Source organism: Cimex lectularius, unplaced genomic scaffold (assembly GCF_000648675.2).
Source record: "Cimex lectularius strain Harlan isolate CLEC.00 unplaced genomic scaffold, Clec_2.1 scaffold129, whole genome shotgun sequence".
In the NCBI taxonomy this organism is placed as follows: Eukaryota; Metazoa; Arthropoda; class Insecta; order Hemiptera; family Cimicidae; genus Cimex; species Cimex lectularius.
In genome coordinates, this window is record NW_019392715.1 from 1,267,140 (window position 1) to 1,283,928 (window position 16,789).

The 16,789-nt window shown below is 35.2% G+C and overlaps 1 protein-coding gene across 1 annotated transcript in view; it reads left to right on the forward strand.

Annotated features, from left to right (window-relative positions):
- The first annotated feature begins 4,374 nt into the window (after positions 1 to 4,374).
- Positions 4,375 to 16,789, forward strand: part of LOC106665636 — a 49,456-nt gene continuing 37,041 nt past the window's right edge. The window contains exon 1 of the mRNA XM_014392194.2: positions 4,375 to 4,557. The gene's annotated coding sequence lies outside the window, so the exon portion shown is untranslated. The remainder of the gene's footprint in view (positions 4,558 to 16,789) is intronic.

Genomic DNA, 16,789 nt, shown 5'->3' on the forward strand with positions numbered 1-16,789 from the left:
CTCTTTCAAGTCTTCAATAGAAGCGGGATTCACCTGTTCTTCACAATCCATAGGCTCCATCTATTTTGGTAATGTCACGTTGTGGCAGTGGCAAACTCTCGGGTAGAACTGAACTTTCAATTTAATCTCCAAATTTTCGAAAGGTCTGATATCTGGAATTGTCCATTACCTGCCCTAAGAGATTTTGACCCTTGGGTACAATAACAATAGCCGTTTTATTGCGCAGATTTACCGTTATTGCTTTTACCCTCCTTTCTCCCTTTCTATATCGTTTTGTTGTTAATTATCCTGTTTAAGCATTGTATGTTACAACTATGTATAAATATATAAAACAAATCAAAGATTTTGAAAAAACTGTTTTAATTTTAATTTTTCAACTTCAATTTTCATCTGATGCCTAAAAAATAAAATATGAACAATTCTAACCCAAAAGTAGTTAACAATAACGCAAATACAACAAAATCAGTTCCATTTACAATTATAAAGATCATAATTGTTTCACATTTTGCATAAAAAAAAAAAAAAAAATATATAGATAATGATATTTAAATAGTAATATAAGTTTTAGTTGGTCCCAGTGAACAAAAATGATTATTCGTTCTCGTGTAGAACGAACGCAAACATTGTTTAAATTTAACAAATTTAAACAATGTAGGATGTAGGGGGTTGTAAATCCCAGACCCTGAAGATGATCTCAATAAAGATCGAAACGTTGCCACGATAAAGAAAATGTGTGGTGATTAGTGACCGTTTGTGGATGATTATTCAGAAATCGTGAGATGCGGTCTGGTGTGATGTAGGTTTCAAGAAGCCGACTCCTTATACAAAAATGTCTTTCTATATCGACTTCCTTCCCCACCCCTACAAAATCCAACGTATATAAACATAAAACAGCAAAATCTCACTGGGACTCTCAACACGACACGCAAGAATGGCACAATTACACAGAAGACAAACACTTTGAGTGAGTAGAAATACTTTGATTGAATTAAAAAAAAAATTATATATATATATAGTTAAATGTAAACAATATTTGTAAATCCCAGGCCCTGAAGATGATCTCAGTAAAGATCGAAACGTTGGCACGATAAAGAAAATGTTTTTCTGAAACCTACATCACACCATACCGCATCTCACGATTTCTGAATAATTAATGATTATTCAAATTGATTTACAATTTTGATGTAATGTGTGATTGAGATGAAAAATTATTGTCACGAGCTGGAGTCGAACATACGACCTATACCCCGGCGGGCTAACCTGGTGGTCGTGGGTTCGAGTCGCTCGTGACAATAATTTTTCATCTCAACCCCTATTTACATAAAAATTACAAATCAATTTAAGTAAATAACAATAATTTATATAAAATATTAGAACGACGTTCTTTTTAAGTAATTATTAAGGTTTTATTATATTTAACATTTTCGTGTTGAATAATCAATTTTTAAAAATTAGATTACTTTATTTTTTTAAATTTATTTGAAATTTACTACTGTAGAGTTAATTACAAGTACACAAGTACATTGGTGATAGAGATTATAATTCAGCGGAGAAGTCACTACTGAGTGACACTTCGATAGAAATAAAAGCTTAGGTTTACTATTTAATCGAATTGAAATCACGAGACCATTGCCGTTTCAGTAAGCGATGTGCAGTATCGGGATATGTGGTCGAGGAAAGGTTGATTACTAAGAAATAGGGATGACCAATGAGGGAGGAGTGGTATCACATTTGATGGCGTCGGAAACATAAGGGATGTTGAGGTCATAATGAAGAATTGGACAAATAGATAGAAGCATTTGCAAAAGAAAGGAGGGTTTAGGACTGGAAGGATTGGTTCCGATAGGAATTGGATGTCTTGACTGATATTTCCATATAGTTCATGTCCGTTTGAGTAGTATGCTGTAGATTAGTCTTTTATTGTTAAGGGAATACTTTAGTCATTTGTCGAGAGAGAAGTCTGATTCCGGGTTTCCGCGACAAGCGTTTGTCGTAGTCCTAAGTAGCGAACACGGTTTGTTGTATAGGAACTAAGTTGAGGTATACGTGAAGAAAGATTGCTCGCCTTAATGTCAAATTAATGTACTGATATCTATTTTTATCCTCCACTTCTATTGCCAAGGATCAAGGAAGGTAAGTTGAGACTGTAGGGAATGAACGGCAAGGACAGGTTCATCGTGAGTGGATTGCAGTGTGATCTGGAAATGTAGACAGGGATGTCAGCAATATATATTAGGTAAAAGATTGGACCAAGAACCACTGCTTTGTGGGACTCCTGCCCGGGCTGGACGGATGGGTGAATGTAAAGAACCGTATGTTACCTAGAAGTTAACGTTCCGCAAGGTAGGACTTTAAGTTATATGATACGATATGAACAAACTAAGAAGTGCATATTGTAGGGTAGGACTAGGTATAAAAGAGGTAGCCACAAGACCTTCTGCAACCTCACCTGAGTAATCTATTGTGCTCCTCTAATTTTATCAATCACTGGATAGTTTCAGGTTATTAATCAACCTCCGTAGACTTGCCAGTCTCTATGTTCCTCGCAAGTGTAGAACCATATAGTCATTTTGGGGTTTAACCCACAGCTTTTAGCACCGAACCTTCTGCACCTTCCCCAGGCAATTTTGGCTTTTTGTATGACCCTAATATATTTGGCTTCTTTGTTCAATGGAATCGGTGTCCCGCTTAGGTTTGGAATGATAGGCTTGCCATCACCCATTCATTGTGAACGGAACCATTTAAGTTTTGTGAGGGTTGATAGATTTCTTCCCGTTTAAAAGCTTTCCGCTAGGTTGTTGGCTCGTTTTACACGATCCATCAAGACCTCTGCATGGCGGCATTTTACCACTACTCTTGTTCCAGTATTTGTAGTTGGTCTACCGGTGTCGTCCTCAATAATGTTGAAGGCGTCCTTATGGGCATCCTCTCGCTGTTCTAGAATGGGTGGTTGTGACGCCAGGTTGGATATAATTATCCTTTTCCTTAGGCCGTCTCCCACCCATTGGGCAGACCTTTTTCGAAACTCCCCTGTTTTTAATTGCTTTATTTAGTGTGGTATAGTTGCGTTGTTAAAGCTCTCTGTATATACATGCAAAGTGTCACTGCTATCTCCTTGACATTCATGGACTTGGTTACAGGGTATTACAGTACAGACAGTAAATCCGTATATGATAACTTCGCTTATAAAAATAAAGTTTAGATTAATAGGTTATTATAAATCTGATGGTTATTTTGACATCGTTACCGTTAATTTATGCACATTTCTTAACTTGTTAGAGAGCGGGACAAATTCTAACGGTAATCTTTCGAAGAGGAACTGGATTTGCAATATTGTCGAGAGATTTTATAATGTATGAAAATAGATAGAAAGGAATGAGGCAAAGTCCATTCACCTTTTGGTTAAAATACAACCAGCCACAAAAATAATAACGTTGTCTGAGAAATACACTTCTGGGTTTAATGTAATTTTGAATGAAATTAATATTGTTCTAAGACCTTTATAATTTATAAATAAAATTAATTAATTTTTTGTACCTTCCCATGGGTTGTGTTGAGAAAAGGCGATCTCTGTCTTCACCGATTCACTCGATTCCCGTGGCAGTCCTGGGCGATATAAAAGAAATTTGTTAAAATCAATTTATTACACAGTACTAAAATAAATAAAAAATTGTAAAGTTGTTAATTTCGTCAAATTTTTGTGCATATTCAGGGTCGTGCACGTGCATCTTTTATTTGATAATATCGTGACTTTATTGGAGACCAGGTGTTTGATTAACAAATTTGTTGAGGAGGACTGAAATGCGGAGGTGGTTTGAAAAATTCCAATCTACCTTGATTTGTTCAGCACCGTAGGACTCGACGAGCCGCTATTGAGGCCATACAAAAAAAAGGACCCGTCGACTGTCAAATGGGCTCGGTTTATCGCATACAAGTGTAAATCGCCATTTACACAAGTTATATGTGAAAAGGGCGTGCGGAGGAGTTCACCAAACATCTCCTCAATACGTTTCTTCAAAGGAAATGTCACATGTGCGAAAAATATGGATTCACCAACTCATCGGGGAGGATGAATTCTACCGGGAAAATGTCTTGCTTTCTGTGTGTTTTTTTTTTAATTTTGAAGGAGCGAGATCCACTGTTAGCTGTGATATAATCGTGCAAAGGGAGCCCAGGTCTGAACGACCATCAGCGGGACTCTGCGAACCTCCATTACGTCGATCTCAATAAATCACTCCTTAGAAAAGGCCGTACCGTCAATTCTGAGCTCTACTCCGAACAACCGCAATGTAGTTTAGTACCAAACTTCCCGTCGTGCAAATATTTTATTTTTATTTATTTTTACCATATACATACTTGTACATATTACAAATGTGATTTTTTTCCCACGCGGTTACAGCACTAACACTTATGCCAGCGCTGCACCTAGAGCACACATGCCATGAGAAACCAGCCAATGCTGACACTCAGTGTAAGGATTAGGAGGCCTCGAGGCCATCGCCGATTACATGGAGGATTCTTCGGATGAGAATGTAAAGAGAGAGCTACAGCATTATGGTGAGGATTGCTCTAGAGATTGGTATGAAACAATTAGAATAGGGAACGGATCTTGATCCTTGATAGATGGCAAAATGAATGTTTCGGTCGTTGTGAATAGTGAGGTTGCGACGAAGTATGGACCTTTGACGATTTGTCTGAGGACTTAGTTAGATGCTTGGATGTTTGGATGGCTTTGGTAAAACCTTTCAGTTCCACTGCATGTGTCCAAATTATTCACAGTATTCTCACACAAGGTTAGTTCAGAGTTCACGGTCAAGACCGATTTCGATCCTCGAAGTGTTCGTATTTCTCTAAGTCTTATGTTAATTTGTTATTTGTTAAGTATTATGATTCCTCGTCTGCTGCGTAGGTATAGTCCTTAGTATTTGGCTTGAATGGAAGTCGGTTTCTCTTTATTGTTGATGTACAGTTCAGGGCAAGGCTGGTTTTATCAATGTGAAAGTACACTGAGCACATTTTTCTTCTTTTCTTCATTAGTCTTGTCCTCCACATTTTGCACCAATCTTCTATAACCTCAACGTTTTCTTGGATGATGTAGGTAGCTTGGAAACAACAAATTTTGATAGAAAAACTAAAACAATAAAGAGTAAATTAATTCCGTACTACAACTCATTCCTCAGCGGTAAAATATTTTATACACATTAAAATATAAAAATAAAATATAAGACTTTTAAAATCTAAAACTAAAGAATTTATCAAGGAATTAACAGATTAATCTCAATTAATCATTGAGTACGATTACACGATTGCAAATACTGTTGGATATGTAAAATCAATTTAATTTTTCTTCAAACTCTCACAATAAAACCGTGCCATCGCGTTGTAGACATATTCCCAGATATGAAGCAAGCACCTTCTACCTGATCATAAAATGCACACCTATCTGATAGTAGCTCCGCTTTATCGTCCGGACATCGCGCAGATGCAGGGGTAACACAAGGAAATATCTTAGGACTCATCCTTTATACAGTATACACCGCTGTCCCGCTGACATCCTTACCCTTCTTGAAAATATCCTCAATACCTGTGCAATTAACCATTGAAATATTACGATATAAAATTATACACTTTAAATTTCATCGTTGCTCAGTTCCATCGAGTTGTAGATATATTCCCAGATGTGAAGCAAGCACCTTCTACCTGATCATAAAATCACCTATCTGATAGTAGCTCCGCTTTATCGTCCGGTAAAGATCCACCTATCTAAAATTCTATCTATCCGACAGATAGTTTCAAGTCCTAGTGGCCACTCTTTATCGGTCGGACGTCGCACAGATGCAGGGGTACTACAAGGAAGAATCTTAAGACTCATCTCTATACAGTATACACCGCTGTCCCTCTGACATCCTTACCCTTCCTAAAAAGATCCTCACTAGCTATGACAGCGGTCCTTTGTTTTTCAAGTCATGTAACAAGAGGGAACATAGGCAGTATAGATAATTAAAAATTCAAATATATCTTATGTGCATTTGTAAACTTTATTATTACCATTAAGTTATTGTGGCATAAAATTATATACTTTAAATTTTATCGTGTGCTCAGTGTCTTCGCGTTGTAGATATCATCGCTGTCTCTCTTGAGCAAAACAAAGTGACACTCCGGTGTATTCTTAGATGCGAAAAAGCCTTCGATCGGTATGGCACTCGGGGCCGGAAGCTTAAGAGAATCCTCCTTTTTACCTACTACCTGATTCTAAAATATTACCTATCCGACATTTACTTTCAAGTCATCAGTGGGCCCTCTTTACCGTCCTGCTATCGCACAGATGCAGGGGTACCACAAGGAAGTATCTTAGGACCCATCCTTTACACAGTATACGTCATAGGCATTTCCTTCGTCAAACGATCTCACCATCTATGGGATGACAACGCCATACTTTGTTCTCGTTAAGAACTTTACCTAATATTATATAATTATTCAATAAAAGTAAAATTAGTTCAGTATGAATTTGTGGACGTTAAAATATTATTGTAATGCCTGATGGCCTGAAATATTGTTTCACGTATCAAATAATTTAGTAATACTCTATTATTACGGTTTTATCATATTTTATGTCTTTCTATCAACTATAATTTTTATAGTTTATAAAATTGTGTTAAATTGCAGAATTATAAATAGTATTACAGGAAAAAATGGCACATTTCAAAACTCAAGGTAGATTGCGTACGTTATTTTCTTAATGACCCAAAGGATCTATTGAGTGTATTTTGATTATAAAATGCACGTTTGAGTCTTGTTTTAAACCAAAACACGAAATAATGGAAAGTGAGGACTGGCACATCCGTTTAAACCCGTTACAAGAGCGGGTCGGGCTATCCCCTTTAAGCTGGGTATCGATCCTCGGGTAGATTTAGAACTCACCCTCCGCCCCAACCCCCTGCTCGTTCCCTACTTCAACACCACCAGCCCCCAGCTACCAACCGGCAAACCTGGCCGACCCACCGAACTGGGTGTTTTTCTACGTGTGGTATTCATAAATTTGATATTATATCAAGTCGGGACATGTTTAACGTCGAGCAGAACAAACAAAAATATAAATAATTTTGTTGGTATTCGACTCCCGATATGGAAGGTCAAAATATTTTTCACACTGTAGCAAATATTAATTTGGCTAAAACCAAAAGAATTTTGGTTTTTAGAAATACTTTGACGATACCAGAAATGATCAATCTATCCTATTTTTCATCTTTAGGTTTTCCCTACATTGTTGTTCAATTTAGAACTTCTTCATTTTCAGGGTTTCTGAAGTATCTTCCGATCCCAATATGTTTGTTTTTCTATTTTTGAGTTTTATTTTTATTTGGTGTGTTATTTTCTTGATAGTTTTGTGATGGGTTTGTGACGATTAATTTGTCATATCATAGATATGCATACTCCAATACGTATTTCTAAGTTCTTTTAACTTAGGCAGATCCCTAACTTTCTTTCCTTTTGTTTTCTACGCCTTTAGTCGTTTCACATAGTCAATATCGTCAACATTGATACTGTCATTGTATCGTAAATAAGTTCGTACATGGCATTTTCCAGTCAAATAAAACATTTTTTTAAACAATTGAAACGTTTTCCAAGCAAATGAAACTTTTTTTCAAGCAGATGAAACCTTACTTCAAGCAGATGAAATCCAAATTTTAGGGTGTTTTATTAAAAGGCAAAAGTAATTAAAATATTGGTAATTTATACATTTTTATTGCCACAAAAATGTATTTAAATATTATAATTCAAATATGAAAATTAATGTACAGATCTTCCTGCAACAGCTGCCGGTAGTTTTAACATTAACTGCAAAACGTAATTGGTGCAGTCAGTCCTTGTAAATGAGTTGACACTGCAGCTGATGATCTCTTTAAGATCACTTGCGATGTAGGTCGAATCTGTTAACATCCTTCTCGCATTTGTTTTAATTTTTGAAAAGGCATGTTCAACCGGGTTTAACATCGATGAGTATGGCGGTAAGTATTTTATCGTGTGTGAGTAGTGCTCTACTTCTGAATTACCTCCGGTGTCATGAATCGTAGCGTTGTCCGTTATTAGAAATAAACATTGAAGGAACGTTTCGTCAAGTTTTGTACATAATTCTGTTAATAATTCACGGAACCGAACGCTGTTGCACGACTGACATCAATGACCTGTTGGTGTATCACCAGATGGTGGGAATAATAATATTCAACCATCATAAAATTATTATTATTATTAATATTATTATTTTATTTTTTTACGACGGTTCGCAACAGCAGAGGTTATATAAACCCTCGGGGTGCTGGTGTTTTTTTAAAAAAAAGCCCATTTATAAGTATATCGGGTTCGAATCCAGCGGCCTTGCATTCGAACCCGGGACCTTTACCTTATAGTGATGAGCGAATGTCAACACCTAAACCGTTGCGGCCACCGACGCCCCTATCATAAAATTATTGTTAGTACTACAATTTATTCCTCTACTTAGTTATTATCATTAGACGTTAGGTTCATTTGCTTGGGAAAAGGTTTCATTTGTTTGGAAAAAGGTTTCATTTTCTTGGAAAAAAGTTTCAGTTGTTTGAAAAAGTTTCATTTGCCTGGAAAAAAGTTCCAGTTGTTTGAAAAAGGTTTCATTTGCTTGGAAAAAAGTTTTAATTGATTGGAAAAAGGTTTCATTTGCTTGGAAAAAAGTTTCAATTGCTTGGAAAAAAGTTTCAATTGTTTTAAAAAAGGTTTCATTTGCTTGAAAAAATGTTTCAATTGCTTGGAAAAAAGTTTCAGTTGTTTTAAAAAAGGTTTCATTTCCAAGCAAAAATGTTTCAATTGCCTGGAAAAAAGTTTAAATTGTTTGAAAAAAAGGTTTCATTTGTCTGGAAAAAAGTTTTAATTGATTGGAAAAAGTTTTGATTTGCTTAGAAAAAAGTTTAAATTGTTTGAAAAATGTTTCATTTGTTTGGAAAAAAGTTTCAATTGTTTGAAAAAAGGTTTCATTTGTCTGGAAAAAAGTTTTAATTGATTGGAAAAAGTTTTGATTTTCTTGGAAAAAAGTTTCAATTGTTTTGAAAAAGGCTTCATTTGCTTGGACAAAAGGTTTCATTTGCTTGGAAAAAAATTTTATTCACTGGAAAATGCTACATTTGTTGATGTAGATTTTCGTAGATATGCTGCTTCCTTTGAGCGCTATTTTTTCCCCCGTTCGATACTTACAGCACACCGGTGAGTTCAAGGAACTTGATTAGTTGGCCTAGTTCAGTGGTCGAATTTCTTCTACAGTTATTGTAGTTGTACATCCCAAAACACTTCCTCCTGCGGGCAAATTGGCCACTGTTTGTTAGTATGTGTTGGTGTTTCTTCTGCTTTTTTGCAGAATCTGCGCCACGTAGGGATATACCAATCTTCTTCAGATGCTGACCTGTCATCCTGTCAGGATTCGAAGTTTTTTCCTGCTTCCTTTGATGGTATATTTCTTTCATTCTAAAATTTGCGAGAAGGTTTTTGTATTGTTTATATTCAATGAGTGAATTCCACTGGTTTCTCATTTCTGTAGTTCCTCAAGTCCGTATTTTTCCTTTCGGAATAATTTTCACCTTCTTTCGTTTTCTTTTATACCAGCGTTACATAAAGAGAAATCTGGAGATGTTTTTTTAAAATAAAATCTGACATTATGTTGTAACCTTGTCTATTCCTATGAGCAATTTCTTTAAATATTATTAAAAGTGTGTTAACTTTCCCATTTACGACATAGTTTTAGAAATCGATAAAAAAATCATTAGATTCAAATTTTTTAAACTTTCATTTTAACTACGATATTTACATTCAACGGAAATAGGCGTAGGAACAACAATAACAACATGGGAGTGACATGAGATAATATTTTATAATTTCTCGTGATGGAAGTTCTGAAACGTTTTCTGATTAAGACCTACTTTAGTTATCTGACGTGAGCTCGATTGAAATTCTCATTTTTATTTTTTTAAATATTAAAAGGTTAATATTTACTACTCTATCATATGCATTATTACTTTTACTTACTCTTTTCAAAACAATTAACTATTATATCGACAATACATTTTTACTTAGTCAAATTAACTTTTTCTGTACCGAGCTATTTGACCAAGCAAAATAGACTTTTTCCTATTTTCTACCACTCTACACTATAGTAAAAATACTCCTATTGATAGAATGATGATGATTCCGTAAAATATACTAAACGTTTTAATTACTTAATCAACATATTTTTATGTAATTGTTTTCTAATATTATTTATATAATAGTTCAATATATGTTATATTATTTTACAATGACAATTAAACATTTAAAATAACAATGATAAATGTGATCTTTTTTAGGTATATTCATATGAAACGTTCTTTTAAGCTTTTTTTCTTACCTTAGATATTATTTAATAACCAGTTAATAACAATAATAATAATACTTAAGTAATTTTTTCCTTTGTTTTCATATTTTTGCTTTTATATTATAGTTTTTGTATTGTCTATTTCTATATTTCATCATTTTTTGTAAATTGGATTAATTCCGTAAAATACATTAAATAATATTAAATACATTTATGCGATTGAGCCAAATGGCCTGTTTTACACAATTTCTTTGGTTGTATTGCAGGAAAGATTTATAAAATTGTTTTATTTCTTGCCAACTGTCATTCCTGCTTGAATGAAAATAAAACAGCTAATGTTGGAATATCAAATATACATATATTCTTAAGAGTCGGAATTCGTGAAAACTTGTAGGAATTGTAAAATATAACTATAAAATAAACAATTTTATTATATTTCTACATAATATATAGTTTGTTGAACCCGTTAACAAGTATGCTGTTGTAAGAAAAATAACGTAGAATGGATTCAGACAAAAACGTGATAGAAATAAATGAATGATAGAGTGAGTCTGGGGTTCAATCCTTTTTAAAAAAATAGTTCCTGCTCACAGTAAGTTGTTTTGCAAAGATCGGGATTTCGAGCCCTTTAGCTCATCAGGCTGTAGAAATCCTTCAACCTGATGATGAGGTCGAAATCCGGATAGTTGCAAAACAACTTACTGTGAGTAGGAACTATCTTTTTAAAAAGGAAAAAACGTGATAGTCTGTTATCATTCACACTACCTCTGAGTACACGATATACTTACGAGGGTATTTGGGGATATGTCACTCCATTCACGCTAATAAATTACAGGAACACCCCATACTTGGTTTACACTTCTCCAGAGACTCGATATTCCTCGGGGTAAATTGGGGGTAAGCAACAATTGTTTATAATAAATCCGTGTCCTAAAGACAAAGGGATTTATATTAATCCGTTAGCGCAGCCGTAAAACCTTTCTATTTGAATAGATTTTTGGTATTTGGGTTAAACTGAGTAGAGTTATAAAACCGAGCACTCCAGTACGATACCGGACATGCAAGGATGAATGTGGCCTACGTTTTACCGATGGAGAAATTATTAAAAAACTAACGTTATAGAAATATTTTTCCGTTCACTCTAATTGTGCAACGGCGCTCTTTAATAATTCAGCTCGATCTTTAACGGAACTGATTTTCGTTTCTTAACAACACCAGAGAGAATGAGATGGAAATCTCCGCCCGTAACAATAAACTAATTAAAATTTTTCTCCCGACGAATTCCTACAAAGTGAATTAGTTAATTAGCGAAAGACGAACTGGTTTTAAAACTTTTAATTCTCTTGAAATAATTAGGAAGTGAAGCTCGTTAAAAGCATGAGAGAAGTTGTGTATTCACGCGTGGAAAATTTTTTCAGGTGGTGTGCGATTTTCTTACTTTCAAAAACTCGATTCAACCAAAAAAACAAATGTTACAATAACCAAAATTCGAATTTTTTTAAATTATTGAAGCGATTGGAGTGAATGGATTTAGGAGTTCGTTATCCTCTCTTGTGCCAGATTTTAAAGCGAGCCGCTACGTTTATAGATTTGGGTTCCTTCCCTCCCATGCCGTCTTCCACGTGTAAATATTTGGATGGTGCAAGGCTTCCAAACATTTTAAAGTAGCTATGAATCAAAGGTGATTTTATCCTCGAAACGAATCGTATTACGGACTGTCCCAGATTACCTCGAGGAATATCGAGTACTCTGGGGGGAGTGAACGAAGTCTGGTGTATAAATGTCTAATAATGTATTAGACCAGGAGTCTATTGAAACAAATCTTGGTTTAGTCAGTAGCAGGAGAAATTTGATTAACCCGGTTTCAATAATATATCTTCGTCTCCACACCAGAAACATAACATATAGTAGTAAAAGAAACTTTTGCTGGACAAAAAATAGTCTTTTAGGGCTCAGCACCAGTCACAGTTAAGGCCGGATTCACTGGAACGTCGCTAATAAGTTGAACCAAGTTCAAAGACGGAAGCGTTGTATTAGCTCTATGGATAACAGTTCAACCGATCCAAAGTGTAACAACAAATTTGTAGAACTGAGTGTACCCTGAACCTTGAACAAGGATCACCGTTTGAACTTGGTTTAGGACAAATAGGAAAATGCTTACTTTTTAGTTGAACTCGGTTCAGTACTAAACTGACTGTGAGTTTAAACCAAGTGTGTGCAAAGGGCCGTAAAGGACGTCACGTCGAACCAGGATCATCGTTTGAACCAGGTTCAAGATAAAATGAAAAACGTCAATTCTTAAGTTGAACTCGGTTCAGTACTAATTTGAGTTGAAACCAAGTTGGTGCTAACGGACCTAAGGGAAGTCACGATGAACCAGCATCATCGTTTGAACAAGGTTCAAGATAAAAAGAAAAATGTCAATTCTTAAGTTGAACTCGGTTCAGTACTAATTTGAATTGAAAGTTGGTGCTAAGGGACCTAAGGGAAGTCACGATGAACCAGCATCATCGTTTGAACAAGGTTCAAGATAAAAAGAAAAACGTCAATTCTTAAGTTGAACTCGGTTCAGTACTAATTTGAGTTTAAACCAAGTGGGTGCAAAGGGCCCTAAGCGACGTCACGATGAACCAGGATCATCGCTTGAACTAGATTCAAGATAAAATGAAAAACTTCAATTCTTAATTGGAACTCGGTTCAGTCTTAATTTGAGTTTGAACCAAGTTGGTTCTGAGGGCCTTAAGGAACGTCACGTTGAACCAGGATCATCGTTTGAACTACGTTCAAGATATAACGAAAAACGGTAATTCTTAAATTCACTAGTTTTCGTGGTCTGCTTGACCAATTAATATCATTCAATTAATTAATTTTTAGTTGAGATAAAAAAGTCAGTGACACGAGCGGGATTCGAACCCACGACCTTCGGCTAGATACGCCGCTTCTCTACCACTTGAGCTATCGTGACTTCGATCCAAGGCACTAACTTCCCATCTCAACCCCATCTTTTGAATTTCCCTCCTTTTAGCCATTTTTCAAATGTCGTGTAATCTATTTGATTCTCGGTAATTTTTAAGTTGAACTCGGTTCAGTACTAATTTGAGCTTATACCAAGTTGGTGCTGAGGGCCCTAAGGTAGTTGAACCACGATCATCGTTTGAACTAAGTTCAAGATAAAATGAAATACGGAATTCTTAAATTGAACTAGGTTTAGTACTAATCTTATTGTGAGTTTAAACCAAGTTCGTGCAAAATGGCCTTAAGGAACGTCACGATGAATCAGGATCATCATTTGAACAAGGTTCAAGATAAAATGAAAAACGGCAATTCTTAAGTTGAACCCGGTTCAGAACTAATTTGAGTTTAAACCAAGTTGGTGCTAAGGGCCCTAAACCAAGCTGGTGCAAAGGGCCCTAAGGTAAGTCACGTTTAACCCGGATCTTCGTTTGACCGTGGCTCAAGACAAATTAAAAAAGTCAATTTTTGAGTTGAACTCGGTTCAGAATCAAAACACCTTGGTGCACTTGGCGTTCGGTCTATCTCCCCCTTGTGAAATTTGACTAAATAGGTTTTCAATTTACTGTGAGTCAATTCTCTCGGAATACTCTTCTTAAGAACGAAGTTCCGTTTCATATCCGCGAAGGGGTCTGACAGGAGGTCTGCATGTAGTTTCGAGATGAAATAAATATAAAACGTTCTTATTTATAACTTGTTATCCTAGACTTAAAATAGCACTGGTCGAATCCAGCCGCTTACTGAAACTACAATGTTTCAAATATTTATGATAGCGGCAAGAAAAGCAAATAAAAATAGTGTCGCTTGTTTTTACCTTCAAATTCCTCTCTGAAATACTGTAAGGGCTTGCTTTTATAAACTCGAAAAGATTAAAATTAAGAAATCTATTAAACTCAAAATCCTGATTTTTTTAAAATGATATTTGTTTACTATAATGTACTATGCAACACACCAAAATTAATTCCTAAATTTATATATGATGTTTAATAGCATGAAAATTGAATGTTTTAGGTAATTGTAATATGTCGTATATGTTATATATGGATTTATTCTCGGAATGAGCTTGTGCTGTATTTGTGGGACACAAAAACAGAACTCCACCCTATTGATTTTCCTCTCTCTTATTATTGCGAGCCGCCCTCGTAAATAAATATGTTCAAAATATATTGTTTTTAATGATTCCATCCCAGGAATATTGAATACTCCGGCAGTGGTACACAGAGAATATAACCATACTTCTATGTTTGTATCGGGTGTTGTGTTTATGTCAATTTATTGTAATAAATGTAATTTATTAGCGTGAGAGGAAGTTTGGTTAACCCTGCTCTGATGAATATCGTGTACTCGGGAGGGTGACGTCTGGAGAGTAAAAGTAAATTATTAGCGAGAATGGTTTAGGTTCAACCCACACTGGATAATATCGACTACTCTGGGGAGTATGTGACCAGACTTCTGTTTGCATCGGGTATTGTGTTTATATTAATCTATTAAAATGGATGTAATTTATTAGCGTGAAAGGAAGGGTTTGTTTAATCCCGCTCTGATGAATATCGTGTACTCTCGGGAGGGTGACGTCTGGACTGTAAAAGTAATTTATTAGCGAGAATGGAGTGGGTTCATTTTTATATATATTCATAATTGAGTTCGTTATCCCGTCCACGAGTAAATTCATGATTTAGAAAAAGGAAAAACTTACTGCCAGTTTTTGAGAGCCTTGGCTGGAAAGTCCTCCTTTTAACCTACACGCTAACGGTTTTCTCATTTTAAAGGAACTGGCAACGCCGAGTTAATATATTTCGAAAAGCCCTCCCGGAAAATACAAATGGCACGTGAAGAATGCATTATACCTCAGGTACCGAATGGTAAGCCCAAGGCAGGGGAAGCAGAAAAACCACTACTCAGTTTCAAGCCCCCTGTGCAGAATAATAAATTAGAAAAGGTAATGGTCGTTTTCAAACGTTATTCCTTCATAATTATACGTAAATATTACAAATCTTTAAGCCGATATCTTAGCGTCTTCCGATAGATAAAAATGCTTTTTTTCCGATCCGATCCTTCGAGTAATTTGTACCGACACAATCTAAAATAAACGTTAAATATAGTACAATTAATTAAGGTTTTTAGTTGAGATAAAAAAGTCAATGGCACGAGCGGGATTCGAAACCACGATCTTCGGCTAGATACGCCGCTGCTCTACCACTTGAGCTATCGTGTCCTACATCCACTTGAGATTCTCAAGTATACTTCACTAAAGCTCTCCGTGGCCATTTCATTTGTCGTCGAAAATCCAATCTGATTACACGACATTTGAAAAATGGCAAAAAGGAGGGAAAATTCAAAAGGTGGGGTTGAGATGGGAAGTTAGTGTCCGAGTGGATCGAGGTCGCGATAGCTCAAGTGGTAGAGCAGCGGCGTATCTAGCTGAAGATCGTGGGTTCGAATCTCGCTCGTGCCATTGGTTTTTTTATCTCAACTAAAAACCTGAATTAATTGTAATATATTAATTGGTCAAGCGGACCACGAAATTAGTGAATTTAATGAAGTTAAATATACTGTTATTAGAGATATCTTTGGAATGGGAGTGTAGGTAACCTTGTTAAAAAGGGCTCTGAAAACCCGCTTATTGGCTTTTCCTTGGAAACGCTCTGAAAACCACTTTCCTTGAGTTTTGCCACGAAGACAATAAAAATAGCCATAAAAATAAACTCTTACACTTTTTATATAAACAATTAATCTTAAAACAATTTTAAAAATATACGTTTTAATCTAAAACTGCTCATTCGGATTGAGAAATGTTTGTTTCAACACTATTAAGAAAACTTTATCTAATCAATTGAGTATCTATTTAGTTTTTTTCATCGATATCTTATCTTTCAATATAGAATTAATAGTCAATAGAACCAACTCTAATGAAAATTAGAAGCTTAAAACATTCAAACGATTTAATAATTATCAATTCTTTATTATTCGTGATATAATATATATANATATATATATACTTTAAAATAAATAGATCAGATATATTATTTTTAGTCATGCATCCATTTGGTTTATTTCACAATAAACTGCTATTACATAACTTTCATATATTGGAAGTATCGAATATTTGTACAAAATTTGGTAGAAAGTAGTTCATAGGCATATTTTGGCTTTTTCCATAACTGACATCCACCCTGGAAATATCTCACTTACGAAAAACTGTATGGAATGAAACTTAGTGTTTTTGTTCATTACCGTGTCCTGAACATTTGAAAAAAAAAAATCGATCGAAATCTGTTGCAAAGAATATACTATATTCATGGATATCTTTTCCATATCTGGCGACCAAACCGAAAAGTCCGTTTCTAAATATCTTGAAGTTGTAAGTAGCTGAATGAAACTTGGCGTTTTTATTCATTACCAAGT